We start from the raw sequence: 7,500 nt of genomic DNA, 5'->3' as shown, positions 1-7,500 counted from the left end.
AAAAAAAAAAACAAACAAAAAACCCCAACTCTATTAAGATTTTCGATAGTTGGAAAATAATAATAAATTAAGATTTTCGATAGATTGAAAATAATGATAAATTGATTTTAGCAGGGCTGCTGAGTTAGCTTATAGGAGCGAGCTAAAGTAAGAAAGAAACACGCCGAAACACACCGACCGGCACCCCCGACGACGACCACGGGTAAACGGCGGGACTAACTGTGACTCTCTTAAGGTGTGAGGAGGCTTTGCCTCTTAAGCAAGTTTGACTGACGCCTACCGACACCGGTCAGGTCGGCGAGGCTCCCGGCGGCCCCGAGCGGGACCACAGGTTGCGGAAGGCGTCCCAAGTGAGCGGCGGCGACGCCAGGAGGCCCCCGGGGTCGACTCCGCGGCCCCCGGGTCGGTGTGCGGGCCTCCAGAGCTCGATAAAGTAGTGGTGTCGCTAGCGGTCGAGAAGGCACTTTTCGACGCCTACTGCCACCCCCACATGGCGGTAGGCGCAAAACTGGAAAATCGCCGACCAGAAATGTCGCTTCGTATAATCGACGTTTTTTTTGACCACCATTTTCAGGTGTCGGAGGTGGGTCTGGACGAATACCAACACCATTTCTGGGGTTTCACAACCGCCCGGCTTCTCCGACATATGTTGGAAAGGAGTAGCGATCGAGCGAAGGGGGCTGTCGGTAGGCGGCCGCGGGTTGCATGTGTGCCCGGGACAGCACCCCCATCCAACTAAGGGGTGTCCCCCGGGGGCCAGGGGGACCTCGTCCAGGTCGGCCGGGCGCTTCCAGACGCCTACCGACACCGGTCAGGTCGGCGAGGCTCCCGGCGGCCCCGAGCGGGACCACAGGTTGCGGAAGGCGTCCAAGTGAGCGGCGGCGACGCCAGGAGGCCCCCGGGGTCGACTCCGCGGCCCCCGGGTCGGTGTGCGGGCCTCCAGAGCTCGATAAAGTAGTGGTGTCGCTAGCGGTCGAGAAGGCACTTTTCGACGCCTACTGCCACCCCCACATGGCGGTAGGTGTAAAATCGGAATAGACCGGACCAGGAATGTCGAGGGGGAAAAAAATGACAAAGTCCTGGTGTGCCTAGGCGTCGAGAAGGCACTTTGCGACGCCTACCGACATCCCCATGTGGCAGTAGGCGTAAAACTGGAAAATCGCCGACCAGAAATGTCGCTTCGTATAATCGACGTTTTTTTTGACCACCATTTTCAGGTGTCGGAGGTGGGTCTGGACGAATACCAACACCATTTCTGGGGTTTTCCAGTTTGAAAGTTTTATAAAACATGTTCGGTAGGAAGCACACTTTGGTGTGTCGGTTCGTCGGAGCAGCGACTCTTTGCCTCGTGGTGGTCCGGAACGTCTCTACGGGCTTGTCGCAAAGGCGTCAGAAAGTGGCATCTCCGCCGCCTAGGGCTGTCACCGTTATCGCTGTCGCCGCGCTCCAACTTGTTTTGATCCGCCGCCTTCGTTCCTGCCAACCGTGCGCCCGCTCATCGTCGTTAGGTTATAATACGTGGTACGTGTGTGTGCTTCTCCGTGGACCTAGGGCTGCTCGACGTGTCGAACGATATGTTGGAACAACTAACGGCTCCTTTTCCTGGTTCCATAGTCGTCGTGGTACCCGCGTCGTCAGCCATATCTATGTCCACCATGTTTAGCCGATACGTTTGCTGCAGCTTCTGCTTCCGCCTCAGCGTTCGCCGCTCTCAGCCGCCGCTGTTGTTGCTGCCGTTCTGCCATTCAACCACTACCTGCGAATCTTTCGATGATCGGCCGAACGACCCATCGCTGTGCGACCGATAAATCCTCCGGATTAGGGAGAAACGCCGCCGCTCTCTGCCGCCGTCGAACGGAAAAACGTACATTGTAACGAACGAACGAACGAACGAACGAATTAACGAACGAGCGAACAAACAAACAAAAATAGCCGCGGGGGATGCACTATGTAGATCCTGATCCCCTTGTAACCATACGTACGTTGTTCGATGCTCTCCCGTCCTGGAAGTCGCCGCAGCAAACAGGAGGATGAGCAGCAGCAGGCGCCGCCGCCGTAACCGCCGCCTGCCTGCCGCCTCCTACTCCTGTCAGCGTCCGATCTCACAGCCGTGTGAACGTTCGCTGACACCCGATTTCTTTCCGTCTGGCAAAACCTTGGACGTCCCGCTCGCGGTACACGTGCTGCAGCGACTTCTCGTCCGACAACGCATAAGCGTCGACGTCTGCCGCCGCATCTTCTGATACGTGGACGGTGATAGCGCTAGTCCCTTCTTGCGCCACCTCCACCTTTGTTAGCGCCAAAGAAGATCGATCGAGCAGTCGTGGTCGCAGTCGATTAACCCGTTTTCACCGTCCGCAGTTCCCAAGCCGCCGATCAAGTCGTTGCTCTTCTTGTTCGTTCTTCCCATACCGTCGATTTGCACGGCTGCCGGATGAGCCATCCTCTGTCCGGCGAAGCGCTCACGTCAGTGATCGATACTTGCACCGACAGTCCTCCCGCTCGCGACTCGGTGCTCGAATCGGACTCGTTCGTTTTTATCTCGATGCGATTGTGAAAAGGGGGACCGGTCGTCAATGTCGTGTGTGTCGACGATGTTGTTCGCCCGGTCCGCCGCGTTGTTGTCGTTTTTTTTTTTTTTTTTTTTTTCCCCTAACGTTCGCCGTCGCACGGACGAAAGGGTGAGAAAAAAAAAAAAAAGCTCGAAAAAGCCGCCCAAAAAAATCGGACCGAGGAGCCGCTTGCGAGAACGCGCCATGTGCACGTTGTCTCTCCTCGGTTTTCCGAGCACGAACACGACGCCGGTCGGTCGGTCGGTCGACGAAGGCGACGACGAAGGTGACGGGAAAATTTACGCCGCCGCTGCCCTGGTCCAGCTCCTCCCCGATGACGGCTGTGATGTTGACGTTGACGTTGGCGACGACGACGACGACGACGGAGACGACGACGACGACGAGACGGCATCGATGGCGACCACGATGACGACGACCTCGACGAGTTCAGTCTGCACCTTGACCTCCGATGTCCGTGTGCACTGCCGTCGTGCTGTTTGTCGTTTGTCGTATGTATCGCTGTCAAGGGTGCCGTTGTCGTTGTTGTTGTCGACGTTGTTGCTTGCTCTCTCGTCTCGGTCGGTTGGTACGTTGATGACGACGACGACGACGAAGACGACGACGACGACGACGAGACGGCATCGATGGCGACCACGATGACGACGACCTCGACGATTCCAGTCTGCACCTTGACCTCCGATGTCCGTGTGCACTGCCGTCGTGCTGTTTGTCGTTTGTCGTATGTATCGCTGTCAAGGGTGCCGTTGTCGATGTTGTTGTTGTCGACGCTGTCGTCTGTTCTCTCTTCTCGGCCGGCTGTGACGTGGACGTTGACGACGACGACGACGAGACGGAATCGATGGCGACCACGATGACGACGACCTCGGCGAGTTCAGTCTGCACCTTGACCCTCGATGTCCGTGTGCACTGCCGTCGTGCTGCTTGTCGTTTGTCGTATGTATCGCTGTCAAGGGTGCCGTTGTCGTTGTTGTTGTCGACGTTGGTCGCTTTCGTTCTTTGAGTCTCGGTCTCGGTCCAAGTCAGGGGAGAAACAAAAAAGAGGCCATCAGCGCGGGCAGCGCGCTTCTTCTGACGGCGAACCCCCTCGAAAAATAAATAAACACGTGCCCGTCGTTGTAGTTGTCTGTCTTATGTCGGTCGGTCGGTCGGTCGGTCTGTCGTTCTGTCGAAACAAAGTCCCAAATTCCAACGATACCTGGTTGATCCTGCCAGTAGTCATATGCTTGTCTCAAAGCTTAAGCCATGCAAGTGTAAGTTCACGCCACGCATTAGAACGGGCGAAACCGCGAATGGCTCAGGAACCGGACCTAATCCTCGGGACCGTATTCCTCCTCGGAGGCGATGGATAACTGTGGCAATTCTAGAGCTAATACATGTGACACAGGCCGCGATCGGTCGGCGCGCCGTCGTCGCCACGCCTCGCGCGCTGGCACCCGCGTCGGCCGTTCCGGGTCGCGGCGCTACATATTAGACTGAGACCGATGCGCGTCATTCCGTCCTCCCGTCGTCGGCGTTCCCGCTCGCGGGTCCGTTCGGTGGCGGGGCTCATAGGGCGGCGCGCTCCGCTTTGGTGACTCTGGATAACTCACTGGTCGATCGCACGAGCTTTCACGCCCGGCGACGGGTCTCTCGAGGGTCCGCCCTATCAACTGTCGACGGTCGGTTAAGTGCCTACCGTGGTTACTACGGGTAACGGGGAATCGGGGTTCGATTCCGGAGAGGGAGCATGCGAAACGGCTACCACATCCAAGGAAGGCAGCAGGCGCGCAAATTACCCACTCCCGGCACGGGGAGGTAGTGACGAAAAATAACGACGCGGGACTCTGTCGAGGCCCCGCGATCGGAATGAGTACACTTCAAATCCGTTAACGAGGACCAACCGGAGGGCAAGTCTGGTGCCAGCAGCCGCGGTAATTCCAGCTCCGGTAGCGTATATTAAAGTTGTTGCGGTTAAAAAGCTCGTAGTCCGAACTCGGGTTCGTGGTCGCGCAAGCGGCCCCGGGGCGGCGGCGCCATCGTCCGTCGTTGACTTTGGTCGTCCGTTCGCATTCCCGGCCCTTTCCGCCGGTGTCAACCGCTAGCATACCCGCCACGCGGTCCTGCCGGCGAGGTGGACGAGGAGGTCGTGATCGGGATCCGGGAAAAAAAAAACAAGTGGTCGTCGGTTCGGTTCCGGGAGTAGTCTAACGGGGGGGTGCTACGTGTGTGTGTTTGGGTGCGTTCATTCGCATCCCCGCACTCTGACCCCCGCGCTTCTCTCCCTCTCCCTTTCCGCGCGTTCCTCTTTTTTTTTGAACCCCCCGGTCCGCTCCGAGTCCCTGCTTCGTGTCTTGTCTGCGCGCGTGTTGCGGTCGGCGGTTTCTCCTCCAAGGGTGCTCTTAACCGAGTGTCCGCGGCGGCCGGTACGTTCACTTTGAAAAAATTAGAGTGCTCAGAGCGGGCTGTTCAAGCTTGCATACGATAAGCATGGAATGATGGAAGAGGGCCTCGTCTACGTCTGTCGGTCTCCGTCTACGGCGAGGCAATGATCGAAGGGAGCGGTCGGGGCCACTCGTATTGCGACGTTAGAGGTGAAATTCTTGGATCGTCGCAAGACGAACTGCAGCGATGGCGTGTGGCAAGCACGTTTTCCTCGATCAAGAGCGAAAGTCGGAGGTTCGAAGACGATCAGATACCGTCGTAGTTCCGACCGTAAACGATGCCGACCGGCGATCCGCCGGCGTTCGCTTCCATGACCCGGCGGGTAGCCTGCGGGAAACCAGAGTTCGGTTCCGGGGGGAGTATGGTTGCAAAGCTGAAACTTAAAGGAATTGACGGAAGGGCACCACCAGGAGTGGAGCCTGCGGCTTAATTTGACTCAACACGGGAAAACTCACCCGGTCCGGACACCGGTAGGATTGACAGATCGATAGCTCTTTCTCGATTCGGTGGGTGGTGGTGCATGGCCGTTCTTAGTTGGTGGAGCGATCCGTCTGGTTGATTCCGATAACGAACGAGACTCCGGCCTGCTAACTAGTGCGCCGATGTCAGTGATTTTTACGGCGGGCTCGGCGTCCTCCGTGGCGCTCGGGTCCGGGTCGGTTTTCTCACGCACTTCTTAGAGGGACGGGTGGCAGAAAGCCACACGAGGCGGAGCGATAACAGGTCTGTGATGCCCTTAGATGTCCGGGGCCGCACGCGCGCTACACTGGAGGTATCAGCGGGGACTTCGCCCCGGCCCGAGAGGGTTGGGAAACCTCTGAACCACCTCCCGTGATAGGGATCGGGGCCTGTAACCAACCCCGTGAACGAGGAATTCCCGGTAGGCGCGGGTCAACAGCCCGCGTCGATCACGTCCCTGCCCTTTGTACACACCGCCCGTCGCTACTACCGATCGAACGGTCCGGTGAGGTCCTCGGATCTGGCCGACGACGCCGCCGGGCAGTGCGCGACGTGTCCGTCACGACACTCGTGCATCTACGCCTCGGCGTTCGATGCCTGGAGAAGACGACCGAACCCGATCGTTTAGAGGAAGTAAAAGTCGTAACAAGGTTTCCGTAGGTGAACCTGCGGAAGGATCATTACCGTTTTCCCGTTCGAGACTGGTTTGTTGTTTTCCGGCCTACCTCCTCTGTCTGTCGGCGTCAACGCCTCGAATGCGCGCAAACAAACCTATAAAAGGCGGAGCGAGAGATAGATTTGTGGTGACGCGGAGGTTTTTAAAGCCCCAGCTCTTCTTGCTTGCTTCCGCGTCTTACCACCTGTTTGTTTTTTCGCCCACCGCAAGTGATGGCCGCTTCTTCTTTGCCTTGTCGCCGCTTTATCGTTTTTTTGTTTTTTTGCAGCCGCTGTGCCACCGCCGCTAGCTAAAAAAACAAACTACTCGCGACATTGCAATGCCGTCACGCCTCCTCGCACAGACCTCCTCGCACACTACTAAATCTATATAAACAAAAACTAATATAAAAAAACCAAGTGCTGAACCCTGGACGGGGGATCACTCGGCTCGTCCGTCGATGAAGAGCGCGGCCAGCCGCGATAACTGATGCGAATTGCAGGACTCAGTGAACATCGACACCTCGAACGCACATTGCGGCCCCGAGATCCCTTGTCTCGGGGCCACGTCCGGTCGAGAGGCGGAACGTTACATGTCTTTCTCCGTTAACGAAACGACATCTTGCCGTCCCCGTGCCCGCCCGGTCCTCGGCACGGTGGTAACCGGGACGTCGCAGGAGCGAGTGACGAGGGGGAAGAAAAATAAAAAAAGAATTGACTCCTTTCAATGTCTTTTTTTTTTTTAAAACCCTCTCCGGCCTCCTCCTTCGTCTCCCGCTGGCAGACCGCGGAGTCTTTTCCCTTTTCGACCGCGTGAAGAAACACTGTGGAGGAGGAGCAGGAGGAGTCTGTCCGAAAGCAGCCGAAGGGAGACCAAAAAAAAAGTACCGACCTAACCGACTGCCGACGTAAGCGCCGCCTGCTCGTCTCGCTCTCTGCCTCATGAAGGTGTCTCTCAGCGACGCCTCGAGCAGCGCGACGAGCACGGCCGTCGCACCGTAAAAAGGTGGCCGCGTCGTAGGCAACGCAAACGTCGGATGGGGAGGACCCACGCTTTTTTTTAATTGTTGGCTTCTTCATTTTCGGTCGGACGGGCGCTATATCGGCCAGCCGTCGTCACACGGAGGGTACCGATCGAGATTCCTCTCCTCCAAACACCACACTCTACTAAAAACCGCCGCCCTCGGCTCGGACGAGACGACCCGCTGAACTTAAGCATATCGCTAAGCGGAGGAAAAGAAACCAACCGGGATTCCCTTAGTAACGGCGAGTGAACCGGGAGAAGCCCAACGCCGAATCCCGTCGCAAGTTAAAGGCTTCGGGACGTGTGGCGCATGGGATCGAAGGCAGCCGTTCGTTTTCGTCTCGCATAGTTCGGAGTTCCCTCGATCGG

The 7,500-nt window shown here is 57.3% G+C and overlaps 1 non-coding gene and 1 pseudogene across 1 annotated transcript; both read left to right on the top strand.

The window, feature by feature from the left end:
* The first annotated feature begins 3,765 nt into the window (after positions 1-3,765).
* LOC145275084 (small subunit ribosomal RNA) lies at positions 3,766-6,136 on the top strand (annotated as a pseudogene).
* A 397-nt stretch (positions 6,137-6,533) lies between these two features.
* Positions 6,534-6,691, top strand: LOC145275077 (5.8S ribosomal RNA). The gene has a single exon (XR_013867045.1). It is a non-coding gene; the product is annotated as a 5.8S ribosomal RNA (ribosomal RNA).
* Positions 6,692-7,500: the final 809 nt, after the last annotated feature.

The sequence above is a fragment of the Euprymna scolopes genome, unplaced genomic scaffold (genome assembly GCF_053919585.1).
Source record: "Euprymna scolopes isolate OS-2025 unplaced genomic scaffold, ASM5391958v1 sca578, whole genome shotgun sequence".
NCBI classification, from domain to species: Eukaryota; Metazoa; Mollusca; class Cephalopoda; order Sepiida; family Sepiolidae; genus Euprymna; species Euprymna scolopes.
The sequence above is the reverse complement of the archived record's forward strand: the minus strand, read 5'-3'. Positions and strand labels throughout refer to the sequence as shown.